Source organism: Lissotriton vulgaris, chromosome 1_1 (genome assembly GCF_964263255.1).
Source record: "Lissotriton vulgaris chromosome 1_1, aLisVul1.2, whole genome shotgun sequence".
NCBI lineage: Eukaryota > Metazoa > Chordata > Amphibia > Caudata > Salamandridae > Lissotriton > Lissotriton vulgaris.
In genome coordinates, this window is record NC_141685.1 from 188027784 (window position 1) to 188044519 (window position 16736).

The following is a 16736-nucleotide window of genomic DNA, read 5'->3' on the forward strand; positions in this document are numbered from 1 at the left end:
CTTCTGGCCTGTTTGGGGGTGTTATGCTTTTTGGCGGGTGGGTTGGCGGGTCTTGGAGCATTCCTGGGAAGGTCTAATACCGGGTAGAAGTGGTTGGGACAAAATCCAGGCCGATTTTTTTTTGCTATTTGTGACATTTTGCTCAATGTAGCGTTTTTGGGGGCCTGTTTGGGGGGCTTCCTGGTGTTTGTGGGTGGGTTTCGGGGTCTGGGTGCACTGCTGGCTATATATACTTTACTTTGCAAGAGGTTTGAAGCAAATCCATGGTGGCAGAGGGGAGTTAGGGCCTAGCTGCAGAGCGCGCGCGGAGTGATTTGGGAAATTTGGAAAAAAATGACCAAGTCCCCATTTTTGTACTTTTGCTCTTTGGCTGTTTGGGGGTCTTCTACTCGTTTTCTTCTGGGTTGATGGCTCTGGGGCCATTGCTGGGAAGCTCTAATACCGGATAAAAGTGGTTTGGACAAAATCCACGCCGATTTTTTTTTTGTTGCTATTTCTGACATTTTGCTCAATGTAGCGTTTTCGGGGGCCTGTTTGGGGGGCTTCCTGGTGTTTGTGGGTGAGTTTTGTGGTCTGGGCGCACTGCTGGCTATATATACTTTACTTTGCAAGAGGTTTGAAGCAAATCCATGGTGGCAGAGGGGAGTTAGGGCCTAGCTGCAGAGCGCGCGCGGAGTGATTTGGGAAATTTGGAAAAAAATGACAGTCCCCATTTTTGTACTTTTGCTCTTTGGCTGTTTGGGGGTCTTCTACTCGTTTTCTCCTGGGTTGACGCCTCTGGGGCCATTGCTGGGAAGCTCTAATACCGGATAAAAGTGGTTTGGACAAAATCCACGCCGATTTTTATTTTGCTATTTCTGACATTTTGCTCAATGTAGCGTTTTCGGGGGCCTGTTTGGGGGGCTTCCTGGTGTTTGTGGGTGAGTTTCGGGGTCTGGGAGCACTGCTGGGACACTCTAATCTTGATTGCATTTGCTTTTCAGGAAATCCGTGGTGGCAAACCGGACCTATGGCCTAGCTACGCAGCGCGTTTGGACCGAAGGCCGAGAAATATTGTAAGTAGGAGATGTTGCTTTTGGCCTGTTTGGGGGTGTTATGCTTTTTGGCGGGTGGGTTGGCGGGTCTTGGGGCATTCCTGGGAAGGTCTAATACCGGGTAGAAGTGGTTGGGACAAAATCCAGGCGATTTTTTTTTTGCTATTTGTGACATTTTGCTCAATGTAGCGTTTTCGGGGGCCTGTTTGCGGGGCTTCCTGGTGTTTGTCGGTGGATTTCGGGGTCTGGGCGCACTGCTGGCTATATATACTTTACTTTGCAAGAGGTTTGAAGCAAATCCATGGTGGCAGAGGGGAGTTAGGGCCTAGCTGCAGAGCGCGCGCGCTGAGTGATTTGGGAAATTTGGAAAAAAATGACAAAGTCCCCATTTTTGTACTTTAGCTCTTTGGCTGTTTGGGGGTCTTCTACTCGTTTTCTCCTGGGTTGACAGCTCTGGGGCCATTGCTGGGAAGCTCTAATACCGGATAAAAGTGGTTTGGACAAAATCCACGCCGATTTTTATTTTGCTATTTCTGACATTTTGCTCAATGTAGCGTTTTCGGGGGCCTGTTTGGGGGGGCTTCCTGGTGTTTGTGGGTGATTTGGGGGTCTGGGAGCACTGCTGGGACACTCTAATCTTGATTGCATTTGCTTTCAGGAAATCCGTGGTGGCAAACCGGACCTATGGCCTAGCTACGCAGCGTGTTTGGACCGAAGGCCGAGAAATATTGCAAGTATGAGATTTTGCTTTTGGCCTGTTTGGGGGTGTTATGCTTCTTGGCGGGTGGGTTGGCGGGTCTTGGGGCATTCCTGGGAAGGTCTAATACCGGGTAGAAGTGGTTGGGACAACATCCTAGCGGAAAAGCCTTTTGGCACTTTTTGTAACTTAGGGTTCGTTAGGGTTAGCCCTAGCAGCAGGATTGCATGTGTTTCCGGGTGTTCTAGATTTTTGCAAGTGAGTTCTGGAGTCTTAGAGCACTCGTGAGAATGTGTAATTTTGGTTGCAAGTCATTTGAAGAAAATCCATGGTGGGAAAGGGGGGATTTGGCATAGTTAAAGAAAGCCTTTGCCACTATTCTTAACTTAGGGTTCGTTAGGGTTAGCAGTATTTCTATTGCATGTGTTTGGGTGGGGGGGTTTTCGAGTCTTGGAGCGATGCTGGCTATGGATACTTTTGCGTGGTTGCTTGCAAGTGGTTTGAATGCAATCCACGGTGGGTAAGGGGGTACTTGGGCCTACTTTTACTTTCAAAGTACGTTTTGTCACCAGTTTTCTGCTAGGCCTCGTTTTTTGAGATTTGATTGGGGGTCTTCTACATTTTTGCGACTGGCTTTAGTAAGGGTCTGGGTGGGAGCACTGCTGGGAAGATCTAATTTTGTTCTAAAACACAGTTTACAGTACACCTAGCTTGAGGGGAAAGATCCGCTACATTAATTTGCCCATACTTATTTATCCTTCAAAAGGTGACTCAGACAGAGTACGCACTTTCAAAAATATTGTACTGTCTACTAGGAAAATCAAAGTGTGACTTTTTGCACTCCACAGCCTACATACCTTATACTTATTTATCAGTGGTGTTGTAATATTATATCACTTCCTGTTTTTCGTTGAATAATTACAGGCCGGGTTTCAGTCTGTGCAATGGGGAAAAAAGGATGGAGTCAGGCTTCACATTAGCGAGCCACAATTCAGCATCAGGCAGGCAGTGGACAGGGTGTCTTCTGGTCACCAACATTGATGGACGAAGCGTCAGCTGCAATGGAGGAGTGCCGCTAATGAGAGGAATTTTTTTCTGCATGCAACTTACTTACCAAATTCAACAGGACAACTACAACAACATACAGATACAGTATCCTTTGTCTTTTTCTCTGACTGTGACTGCATTTCTTGGATCTCTCTCTGCTTCTAAATTGATCCCTTAACACATCACTTAGTCCACTCCACTATCACATCTGCACCACACATAGTCATTTGTAAGTGCTCTCACGTAATTCGCAAGTCGCAGCACGCCCCAGCCCGTAGAGGACTGGGATGGCCCCAATGATGAAGAATGTCACCAAGGGGCAACCCTGGTGAGTGAGGGGACACCTAGAAAAAGAACAATTTCTCCTTTTCTATCTACTATACCTTCCAGACCAACCCCATTGAGTGTTGTGAATGGATTTATAGTGACCAGCAAGGCTCTCAGGTATCTGGCAACAGAGACCTTATGTTGAATATAGTTATCAATAATTCCACACACGCCCTGTACTGTCGCATTCTTTCTTCCACAGTTGTCGAAAGTACTACTTACTTTTCACTGACATGCATGCAGTAGTTCATGCACTTTCAAAGATTGATGAATAGGTTTGTACCCAAAGATTTGTTTTTTTTCAATTGTTTGTCCATGCTGTGCTTTTTTCACAGGGTGTCTTCTGGTGACCAACATCGATGGACGAAGCGTCGGCTGCAATGGAGGAGTGCCCCTAATAAGAGGATTTTTTTTCTGCATGCAACTTACTTACCAAATTCAACAGGACAACTACAACAACATACAGATACAGTATCCTTTGTCTTTTTCTCTGACTGTGACTGCATTTCTTGGATCTCTCTCTGCTTCTAAATTGATCCCTTAACACATCACTTAGCCCACTCCACAATCACATCTGCACCACACATAGTCATTTGTAAGTGCTCCTACGTAATTCACAAGTCGCAGCACGCCCCAGCCCGTAGAGGACTGGGATGGCCCCAATGATGAAGAATGTCACCAAGGGGCAACCCTGGTGAGTGAGGGGACACCTAGAAAAAGAGCAATTTCTCCTTTTCTATCTACTATGCCTTCCAGACCTACCCCCATTGAGTGTTGTGAATGGATTTATAGTGACCAGCAAGGCTCTCAGGTATCTGGCAACAGAGACCTTATGTTGAATATAGTTATCAATAATTCCACACACGCCCTGTACTGTCGCATTCTTTCTTCCACAGTTGTCGAACGTACTACTTACTTTTCACTGACATGCATGCAGTAGTGCATGCACTTTCAAAGATTGATGGATAGGTTTGTACCCAAAGATTTGTTTATGTTCACAATTGTTTGTCCATGCTGTGCTATTTTTTCTTGTCTCCCAAAACCTTTCCCAAAAACCCCCGTACCCATCCATTTTTCAAACCCTAACCCTCTTCCCCCGGGCTGTGTGGTTTTGATTGATTTGTGACTAAATTACAGCAATAAATCCACACACTTGCTGGGGAGGATAAGGTGATAGCAACAGGCTGGTGAAGAAATCCGAGGATATATTCTTACTCTGCTTGACAAAGACCCATGGCTAATGTCAAAGAACTTCAACCGAATTAGTTATACTTTACCATTTGTTAGGCTACAATGTGGCACTGTTCTAGTGTACTTCTGTCACCTGCTATATTCTCTATTGTACCGTTGTATTGCTCAGGAGGACAAACCAGATTTCATTTTCTTTTTTTTCATAGGCATGCAACTGTCACTGTGTCACACCACTAGTACCACCGCTATGAGGAAATTTTATCCGCCCAGGATTGCCAACCTTATTCGCTGTTTCCCGTGGAGCCAGCCCTGGGCCTAGCCCTACTTGCAAACAGAAATTACAGGTAAGATAGGCGTTTGGTTGGAGGTAGTATAATGGAGTATTAGGAGAGACGAGAGATTGGATTGACGGTAGTACTACTAAAGTCCTAGGACTATTCAGGAAAACAAACTTACTGTTAAACCCCCACCCACCAGACTCAAAAGCAGTAAAAAACAGGTATGGTCAGATAAAGTTTCAAAAAGTATATTTTTATAGCCCTAACAAAATAATCTCCCGCAAGACCCTCCCTAACCCCAACGATTGTCCTTCAAAAGTCCCCAAAAAACTAAACTCCCAATTCCCACCCCCCAAAAGTCTCTAAAAAAGGGCCAAGGGACACTATGGCAGGGTGCTGTTGGATTTAGCAGCCAGGGCATCATGCTCCTTGCGGAGGGTGGCAAGTTTGAAGCGGAGGCCCTCCACCGAGTTCTTATAGTTATGGACCTCCTGCTCCAGGTAGGACAGTCTGAGGGATAAGCGGTGCCGGTGTGCCTTGCAAATCCTGTGAGGGGCAGCTGCTTTCTTTGCTGCTCGGCGGTGGCGTTTGGCTTTGGTAGCCCGGCTCCGTACCGCTGGAGCACTGCGCTGGCTGGCAGCCCGCACGGAGGAGGATGCAGCTGTCCCAGTGGACGTTGTTGTTGTACCAGACTGCGCCTCCTCCTCCTCCAGGGCCACCAGCCGCCAATATTCAGCGACAGTGGCATCCAGCCTCCGTTGCCGGGCCATTCGAGCCAGCTCCTTCCTCCTTGATGGTGTCTTGGATTTGGAAGGAGCAACTACATGAAGAAAGAAAGACATAGTCTGTAACCAATGCTCCTTAAGATTAACACAAAATGATTGAGCAGAAAGTTGTCACAGTAAAAGTAGCAAATTGAAAGCACAGTACATAACTATTGAGGACAGTATCTATGTAACCTCCGACTTTTTCATCCTTGCTCTAACATTCATTAGTGGGAGTTTAAGGAACAAATTCTACGAGCACTATGGACTTCCATTACAGTCGACTATGACAGTACACCACTCTTATTCTTCTTCTTCTCTCTTGTTTAGGAAAATTGGTACGTTATCTTATGCAAGCCGGCATAATGCCAGCGTAAAAACAGACGCACACCATGGTGAGTGAGACAGACTTGCGTTACTGTACCGGTCCAGTACATGCAGGTGGTGAAGCTCTTACTTTTCTATTACGGGTGGCAATGAGAATACTCTGTTAAAAGGGCTACTGCTTAATTAATTTAGCTTTCACCCTACAGTGCAAATGAGTATTAGAAAAGGAAAATGAAGAAGCTAAATTATCTGATTATCTATCACTTCACATGGGATGTATTTGATGACATATGGGATGACTTTAGGTGCTCTGCTTATTATTGAGTGAACAGTGATACCCCCACACATGAATGACATACTACTACTAAACTAAAGTTATTAAGAGAGGTAGGGAGTGTCCACCGTAATAACCGGATATATGCTGTGCTTGCAGTTGCAATACAAACTACTGCTACTATTCATGGTAGTATTTGGACAACGTTACAACTTCTTTCCTTGCCTTTCCTACACTGGAACGGACGTGCGGGTGCTGTGTTACATGCTCTTCAAAGTAACACTTAGTTCATCCAGTGACCGTCTACTCTCTCTAGATACACATATGCTATCTAAGAGTCAGATAGTACCATGAATGATCCAGGCATCCATCCATTCAAAGTATATGCACACATACAGTTTCTGTCTCACCCACCCAGGCTGTTCTCCTTCCACCCATCCTTGCTTCATCATTCACCCACCCATGCACCATACCATATTCTTTCCTTCCCAGCCACCTCGGGGACCAAGCAAACACATATCATTCTTCTTTGCCAGTCATCATTACATTTCTCGTCATTCCACACTTACTTACACCCTTCTTTCGCTTTTCGTTCATCCCATCCATCAAGTTCACCTCAGATCTGATTGGGATTCTTCTCGCCAAAAACTTCACAGCTAAGTCGAAGTACATTTAGAGGAGGCTACTACCTGGTTTATTTATAATACACCCGTGCAGAAAGCACACTCTGCAGTCTTCAATCTCAATGACTAAGGAATGTATAGCTTACCTCTGCCCGCCACCACCGTGTGAACCCTCACAGGCATGTCCTTGCACCGCCTCCTCCCCAGAGTTGTCCTCCTCGTCCAATGCCACCACCACCTCCGCGCTGGCCCCGTCTCCAGATGTTCCACCTACAAAGTACATTTAATAATGTTAGAATACACCACTCACTACTATATAATATTTGGTCTAGGAGGAAGAAAGAAATGTGAAAAAACAGTATACAATTTAAAAATTTATGACTGTGTACTCTAAAGTAAAAATGTCCCTTTTTCCAGGGAAGGCTGTTGCCTTGCTGCACTTTTTGGCACAACTGATGAATGTTTGCTTTTTACTTTTTAACACGCAACACTTTTTTTCCTAACAGACAGAAGCTTGACTTCTAAGAACACGAGCAGGATCAAGTTCAAACCAGGTGAGAGCTCGGCTCGACCACAAGAAATGTGTCCAATTAATCGTCAGCACTAAGCACTTTTCCATTTTCAGTTACACGTTCACTTTTATGACAAACTTGATTTTAATAAATGTGTTTACTTTTAATAAAGCTTTTAAACTTAAATAGACTCTGTGGTTTTTGGTCCTCCAGACTAGAGTGGATGAGCTAAAGGTTTTGGAATTTTTGCAAGCATGAGTCCGTGCCTCTGCCATCGGTGACTTTGGGAGCTAAATGACTCTGCCACACTATCTAGTCAGTAAGGAGATTGGGGGTTCAACTACAAAGTCTGTTATCACTGAGGTATGTGGAAAGTCTAACAGCACCTATTATAATTGATAAGCTAAGCAATGCATTATTTAGTGTCCATAGTTCTCTTTGTGCAGATTTGTCCCTGCAACAGTAGTAGAATGGATTGTCCTCCTATCCAAACCAAAAGTAAAGTAGTATCTTATTCTTTCTTGGTGGTCATTCACCTTTTTATTGTTGGCAATGGTCAAAGCATAAACATTTAGAATACTTGAAAAGACATTATGGACAATCCCAGAGGACTGCACTCAGTGCATAGACCTATTGCTGACTAGAATGGGAGTCCAATGGAAATGCCAAATGTGCAATCTTAGTTAGCTACACAGACAGACTAATAAGAATAATCTAGTAATACCACACGGAGTCATAGTCGAGGCAGGATAAGAATTTAGATCCTGTCTACAAGAAGATCAAAGACGATTTAGAAAAAATCGAATGAGGAACGCTAGGAAAAAATAAGTACTCTATATTAAAATTAAAACTTACTGGGGCCAGCAAAGGAGCCCTCGCCTGCCCGGTCCTGGCCTGCATCGTCAACAGCACCCTCCTCCTCCTGTGTCCTCCTCTTGTCCCTGGGGGAAGCTGATGTACAACATGAAAGAAAGAAAAACAGAAAACATGGATGATATTTCTCAACCAAATCAAACATTTCAAAAGAACTAACAAAATATTTTTGCGAAATAGCAAATAGACAACGACTCCACGGGATATATTATTGACCAATCTCATGTGGTCGACTACGTTATTACTTTAGTATTGCTTGATTTGCGGACCGTCGAATTGGAAACTACCCGATGTAACTCACTAAACAAAGTACTAAAAAGGTTTGCCTAGGATTGGCAGGCAGCAGTCCGCAGCACGCAAAGTGACAGCCAAAGTCCATCGTGATTGAAGATCAGCGACAACACTAAAGTTTCCTACTACATTAACCAGTCATTAAAATACTCAAACTATTAATCCACCACCACTATTTCTTCTTATCGCCATGTGTACAAAGGAAGGACTGGACTTGAGTCTGTAGGGGCTGATTTAGAAGCCCCTTGCTGCTCTTTTGCTCCATTGTTGCGTGACTTTTGTGACGCAGCGACAGCACAAAAGAGGCGCAATGGTGCGGCGTATATTAACAACGTGACGCATATGTGAGATGCAGCACGTTGTAAAGCCCTGCGCCAATAGGGGGCGTTCCGGCGCAAGGGGGGGCGTTCCTGTGCAGGAACGCATCCTAAAAGTGGTTGAGGGAAATCTACAAGATTTCAATCAGTCACTCAGTCAATCAGACAATGATGCGTGACTCAAACCCTGTGCCTGCTTGAAGCAGACGTACTGCTTGACGCAGCATTGGGGAGATAGGGCACCCCAGAGCATTGATGGAGCTGCACCATCGTTGCGACGCAACTCCAGCAATGCGCCGCCTTTACGGCACAGATGCGTAACGCTTTGGTGACGTTTTGGGCCCATGGTGCGCCGCATTGTAAATACGGCGCACCATGGGTGATGGTGGCGTGACGCACAATTACTGGCGCATTCCTGCTACTTTGCAGGGATGCGCCGGTAATTAAAAATCTGAACCTTAGTGTGTAGCATTACGCAGTTCTTTAAACTACACTCATACATAATTTCACAGGCCAATGAAATGAACACAAAATCTAAAACAAATAAGCATAGTAGCAACACTACTGAGAAGAAGGAGAGCAGTGTACCTGAAATGCACAGAAGATTTTGAAATATAATTTACCTACAATGTAATGAGCAGCATTATTGCTCTTGGTAAAAAACAAAAATTTGCAATATAATAACACAGCAGGAGAAAACATAGTAGTAAAGAAATAGCTACTACTACTCACCAAGCCCGGGGATCTCAAGGCCAAGGAGGTCGAGCAGATCTCGCTCACGGGTCAGGACATCCGTCCAGCGGTGGGTGGCCTGGTTGTAGGTGCGCCAGACCCGCGAGTGGTGGTAAATGGCCTGGCACAACTTCTCCCACCGCTTCCGGCGCTCACGGGCCCCGTACCCGGCACTGATCTTGCCGCCTCCCATGATGGTCCTGGGGAGGCGGCGCTGAACATAAAAAATTAGTTGGCCCACCTCCTCCGGGGTAAAGATCTCCCTGGGTACGACCTCCTCCCCCCTCAAACGCCCGCACGGGAGCCGGACACGGGGTGCGGGACCCTTCCCCTTCTCGGGATGCTTCCCGGCTCCCTTCACCATGGTCTGGGCGGAAAGGAATAAAGAAAATAGAATAGGGAAGAGAAGAAAAGAGTTTAAAAAAGTAGTTTAAAATTAACCAAAAGTAGCAGTAAACACAAAAATATAGGGCTAGAAAAATAGAGGGATAGATAATAAGTAAAATAGATAAAAAAAAACTTCAAACAAGCAAAGGATGGGAGAGATTGACAGAGGATACAAAGACCATGCCCAGAACCATAGCAATGAATGAGAAACAAGATGGCCGCGCCCGTTCACGACCGCGCGGGTAAGTTCGCGCGAGATTTTCCTTGCGAACACGCGCGAAACTGTACTGGCAAGCCGCAGACTTTGCGAGATTAGACTTCGCGCCCGGAAATGGAAATACGTCAGGCAAACAAGATGGCCGCGCCCTTGAACGACCGCGAGGGTAACTTCGCGCCTTGCGCTACGAGCGGCTCGCAAAAACGCACAAAACCTTGCCAACTAACACGCCGCAAAAAAACAAATTGCATATTCGCATGAATTTGCGGCTTCCGAATCCGATCTCGCGCATGTTCGTGCCCCGCGAATCCCGCGAAATTGCAGAAAAACGAGTTTTTCAAAACTGAAAGCACTCGGCAGGGGCAAGAGTTCAAACTCATCATTTGTAACAATTCCCTGTAGTGCTTCCTGACTGGGGCCCCTCCAGAATTCAGTTGCTAGTTGCAACAATTGTATGACCCTGCTCTGACCACTAAAAAACAAACGTGTGGAGGGTCAGGGGGAATATTTAACGACCTGTTGCTCTGACCCTCACAGCAGGCTCATAGAATAGCTACAAGTAGGCCACAAAGGTCCTGGGAAAAAAAATGCACTGCAACAGCAAGCAAATTACAGATAAGGAAGCAGGTGCCAGACTGGAATTTTAAAACAGTGACACATTAATAAACTAACCCCAAATTAATTCATGTCAGTTGAAGCAGGGCTGGTGTGCTTGCTTTCCCCCCCCATAATCTACAGTGATGATGAACCAGAGGGTGGCATTGATGTAACAGAGGGTTGCAGTGGTGAAACAGAGGGTGCTGGGAACCTGTGATGATGAACCAGACGTGGAAACAACATAATCGCGACCGTTGCGTGCCGAAATGTAAGTTCGCAATTGCGAACTGGTACGAAACCCTCGCAAACTGGCAGAAATCCTTGCAAACACAAAAAAAAAATTCGCTAGAAATCGCGGATTTTGCGGATTGCGAGTTCACAAATCCGCAAAATTCGCGAACGCGAGATTCGCAAAATTCGCCCATGCTTACTATTGTTGGGTATTATGGTCCTAACCAGGATGATTCATCATCCCTGGAGATTATCTTCTCCCATCATCTTTTGTCCTTTCCCAAACCAGTCATATTTTCAGGTGATTTTAAAATTGTGTTGGACCCAGTTTTGGATAAGTCTCACAATAATCGGTCCCTGATCCCTTCGGAATCAAGGTCCTTTCTGTTGAATGCAATGAAACAGTATGGGTATGTGGACATTTGGAGATTAAGGGCAGGCAATCAGCAGGGCGTCTCCTTTAGGAACTACAAATACCACCACCAGTCGAGAATAGACTTTGTATTAATTAATCAGAGGCTAGTTGATTTTGTTAAGGACAATAAATATCTTCCATTACATCTATCCGATCACTCTGCCGTAGTTGTGGAGCTTACAACCCCTCTTAATGCCCCTGTTAGGGGCTGGTAATTTGACCGCTCGCTACTCTCCCATCCTGATGATGTCCTGTTCCTTAAAACCGAAGTCCTGCATTTCTTGAGGGTAAATGTGGGATCTGCTGGTAATGGAGTGGTGTGGGATTCTCTTAAAGCATTTTTGAGAGGTCTCATCACAGGTAAAGTGTCTTATAGAAGGAAGGAGTACAGAGAGGCTGTAACCTCAGTAGAGACGGACATAGCTAAGATCCAGCTCGACATCGATACTAATTCAGCCTCCACGGATGCTGTTTTGTCACCCCTGTATGACAGTCTACTCTCCTTAAAGGGCCATTTAGCTTCAATTCTAAATCAGCGTACACAAGAAAGGTGGGAGGCTAGTAAAGTCGCACACTTCCAGTATGGTGAGGGAGCGGGGAAGCTATTGGCATGGAAAGCCAAAACGGACCAGGTCCGTAATAACATCGAGTCGATTAATGTAAATAATGCTTCACTTTCCCTAGATGCTGATATTAGATTGGCTTGTAGAGATTATTTTCAAACCATTTATCACGAGGACAAGATCACCGAGTTTATTAAGGTTTGGTTTAGCAGAATTTCTCTCCCAAAATTTTCTACTGAACATAGTGAGATGCTTGATAGCGAAATCTCGGAAGAGGAAGTCAGGAAAGCAATTCATAATGCCAAGAAGGGGAAGGCGTCGGGGCCTGATGGCCTACCTGCTGAAATTTATAGAGTACTGGAGCAAGAACTTGTCTCTTTCCTGGTAGTGTTATTCAACCAGATTTTACTGGATGGCGTGCGTCTTCCAGTTTCATGGGATAGCGCGTCGATAACACTAATTTTAAAACCAGGGAAGCCTCCTACGGCATGCGGTTCGTATAGACCTATTTCAATCTTGAATGTAGATTATAAAATATTTGCCACAATTCTTGCCAATAGATTGGCTCTAGTAGCCCCCGAGATTTTGCACCCAGATCAAAAGAGGTTTGTGAAGGGTCGGCAGCTATATGAGCTAACCTTTGATTTGATAGGGGCTATCGATCTGGCTGCTCTGGAGTCCCTTCCCTTGGCGGTTCTTATGTTGGATGCCACCAAGGCCTTCGACAGAGTCAACTGGTCATACCTGTCAGAGGCCCCGGCAAAGTTCAACTTTGGAGGGGGGTTTCGTCGGGCAATCAGCCTTTTATATCAGAGCTCTAATGCCTGTGTTCTGGTCAATGGAGTTCCATCAGATCCTTTTAACATCTCGAGGGGAACACGGCAGGGCTGCCCGCTCTCCCCATTGTTATTCGACCTATATGTTGAACCGTTTGCCCAATGTCTAAGGGACAATGCTAATATTAAGTCGTTCACATATAGAGGTTGGGAGAGGAAGGTGGCCCTGTATGCGGATGATATCCTAATTTTCACGTCTGAGGCTCATACGGCCCTTCCTGCAATACTTAAAGGTGGCTTCTGAGTTTGGGGAGGTATCCGGATACGAGATCAACGCCTCCAAGACCGAGATGATGGCATGGAATATTGACCAGAACTTATTTAACTCTAGTATTCGTCCGGGCTGTAAGATGAGGTATCTGGGCCTTAGCATAGTAGGTAAAATTGATGAGATTGCCACAACAAATTTCACTATGGTTGCGAAGGACTGTCGTAAGCTACTACAATCATGGGCACATCTCCCTTTATCATTATTGGGAAGGGTCAACTTGGTTAAAAAGTCCATTTTACCCAAGATTTCCTTTTTATTTAATACTATTCCCTTATACTTTGACCCCTCCCTTATTAAAAAGCTACAGGCCGAAATCAGTAATTTTATCTGGAATAAACATCTTCCAAGAATCTCTTGGAAAAAGCTTAGGAGGCGTAGAGAAAAGGGGAGGCTTGCAGCTCCAGACCTCCAGGTGTATGCCTGGGCGTTCCAGTTATCTCATGCCAGGATGCTATTAAAAAAAACATTTGAGTTCGGGGTGGGGATCCTGTACTCAACTTTGCTCAAGGGTGAGGGTGTCAGCCAGTCAGGCTTTCTTTTTAAATTTGGTGACCCCAAGTTAAAAAAAAGAAAATTAAACTAAAGATCTTGCAGAGAATGGCAAAAATATGGGCCCAGTTAACAAAGTCTATTAGAATAGGGTACTATGGTAGCAAGTCACCTTTATGGGATCTTCCTGATAGCCTGGCTTGGCAGGGGGACAGTCTCACAGTCCGGATCAGGGAAGCTGGGGTTGAGGTTTGGGGCGACCTATTTATTGATGGGGTCCTGCTCTCCTGGGATTGTTTGAGTAACAAAATCGGCCCAAATCTGGCTAGGCTCAAATATCTGCAAATATCCAGCTGGTCCCGTTCATACATCGCCCAGCCCACTCGAGGAAGCAAATTCCCCATAGGAGGATACGGCTAGGGCGCTCGACCTCGGACCTGCGGAACCCGGTTCGAGTCTCGGTAATGTCGGTAAACCTCCTGTGATTCTGGGCAAATCACTTAATCTCCCCGTGCCTAACAAAATGAATGTGTGTCCTTGTGTAACGTAACTGGTGCTATGTAAAGTGCTCTGATACCCGGTTCAGTTCGGGTCTAGTTCGCGCTATATAAAACTCTGCAAATAAATAAATAAATAATAACCCTTCTAGTTGACAAGAAGGAGATTTCGTCCTGGTACAACTTGATCTTGGAGGAAATGGATGGTGTGTTTCTATTACCAGATGAGCTTTGGTCACCACATGTGAGCAACTGTCACTTGCAAGATCTTTGGAGCTCGTCGTGTAGGATGTTGTGGGATGTGGTTAAACCGGTGTGGCTGCGTAGGAACCACCTTTTTACCATTCACAGAGCTTACTATTCTCCCCTCCGACTCTCAAAATTGGCACCGGGGAATATGGTAGCCTGTCCGAAATGTGGGCTGGTGGCTGCCTCAGACGCCCACATGTTCTTCGAGTGCCCCCACTTGTCCTTATTTTGGGAAGCCATAAGTAAAACCCTTTCGTCATCTTTAGGCTCCAACATCGTTCTGGACCTCTCTCTGGTGATTTTTGGAATGTTAGAAGGGGTTTCCACTTTGGCGAGGAAGTTAGTCTTTTACTCTATCCTGCTTGCTAGAAGGGAGATATGCAGAAAATGGAAAGACCCTTTACCACCCTCTATTAATGACTGACTGGTATGCCTCAGCGCTGCAGGTCTCTAGGTTGGACTTAGTTAGATCTGGAAACCCAGATAAAAGAGCTTTCTGGCATCTGCTGAAGTGGGTTCACTGAGTGACCGGGGTTTTTTTTTTCCCGGGTCTGATGATTATGCCATCAAACCCACACTTGGGTATAGCTGTGCTCTGGTGGCTAAACCAGTAGCATCCTGGCTGTAATTTGCACCCTCCTCAGGTGAGCATTGCTGGTTGAAACACTATTGCTGAGGGATGAGGCCTACACTCCAATTCTGTCCCTGCCAGTTGCAAAATACTGAGGCAGCATGTTGCTTGTTAACCTACTGATTTCACCACAAAAAACCTAGGTGGCAAATGAGGACAATAAAAAATAAAAAATATAATAAACTTTGAGACATGGTCTTGGGGGGACCATTGTGAGGAACGAGGATGCTTTAAATTCAGGGGGGAAAACATCTCTTCCCCTAGGGGGTCCAGAATACTGTCTTTTGAGGAAGTAGGAAGTTCATCCTCTGTGTCAAAGATGCCAACATCCTCATCATCCAGGTCTAGTACGTACTCGTCTGGATCGTCAGAATTATCATCATTGGAGTCCCCCATAATATGCTGAGTACTATGAGACAATGAGCCGCCAAGGGCATCTGAAATATTTGGGCCGCGGTGGGCACCCAAAGATGATGTGTCGCTAGGGACATCCTTCTGGTTTGAGGTGCGAGGACCTCCAAATTGCTTCGAGGTGCTAAGACCACCCATACCAGTAGAGGTGCTAGGACCTCCTGTGCTCGCAGGGACGTGAGATACAATATTGTTCGATTTCTTAGTACGTTTGCCACTCACAGGTAAACTATTGCAGCAAGGAATCTCATCAGACCCATCCTCCTGAGAGGGCAAGGGTCTTTTGTAAGGTACGGCCTGGCCAAGGGTCTCCAGCATACATGACCTCATCTTCCTTTGGATCAGGAGTCTAAAACCTTCCCGATCAAAATTAGGGAGTGTGGCATTAGTCATTTCCGACTCAGAGTCAGACAGATGCTCCATTCTCTTTCCATTTTTTTTGTACAGAAAGCTTCAAATGCTCCTAATTTATCTCCCCTTCTTTTTTTTATGTGAATAAACGCTTAGTGCGAGGAGCAATAAGGCAAACTTACCCTCTTTATATATATATATATATATATATATATATATTTTTTAAATGCCAGGATCGCCGAGAAATTAAGCAGAAAGAATTTCCTCGAAGGCAGAGATGAACGAGCAGCTGATCGCTCAAATGCCGAACAAGGGAGGCGAGGAAAGTCCCCTGGAAAGGCACGCTCGAAGAGTGTCTCTCGCCAGGGGCAATTCCTCTAATATCGCGCTTCTTACGCGATGTGTGAGAAATGAGGAGAGAGAGCGGGCCTGCCGCGGTGTACCTTTTCAGGCGGTAGGAAGCGTCAAAATTATGCAGGGATAGCATTGAAAAACAAAGGCAAACTCACCCATAGCTGTGAAGGCAAAGAGGTTAAACAACACCATGACCATGTAAATTGTACATATGCCTAAGGACACAGAGAAAGATGCAGGGTAAGGGAGAAGATCTCCATAATTTGCAGATCATTGGGAGGGGAGGAGAGAGGACAGAGGTGGGGAGAGGGCCACCAATAACCATAAACACCTAAAAATATCGGGAATTAGATTAGGGTATTCCTACCCTGCCCCCTTATGTACTATTTTTTGTGACACGTAAGGCACAGGAACCGAGTCTTTATGTCCTGTAAGTGCGGCTGCAACATTTCTCTTGATGTTGGGCCCAGCCAGTCACATCGCTCACCCCCACGGGACCAGTCTCAAGTTGACCAACAAGAAAAAAAGCCATCTCAGCTAATTAGAATGCTTTGTTTTAAATTCCCAGTTGATCTCCATCTTGAGCGCCGTGATTCACCCTCCATACTGAAGTTTTTGGGCGACCTGGAGGCATGCCAGCTTAATCAGCTGGTTGCTGGGCCGTCTCACCAGGCAGGCCACCTATTCGACCCGGTGTTCACAAACATCCAGGAAGCTACAACGGCTACCCCCAGTCCCCTCAGCTGGACCGATCACTTTCTGGTCCCCATCCTGATCAAGATCCCAGCTAGCGGCAGGGAGAAACTCCCCCCCTTTCTCTGGAGGCGTCCCTTGAACAAATTGGATGATGTCCTGTTTGAAGCCGGACTGAAAACCTCCAGCCCAGTCTGACCTGGCAATATGGAGGAGGCGGATATAGCTTATAGGGAGTGGATAAACAAGTCACTGGA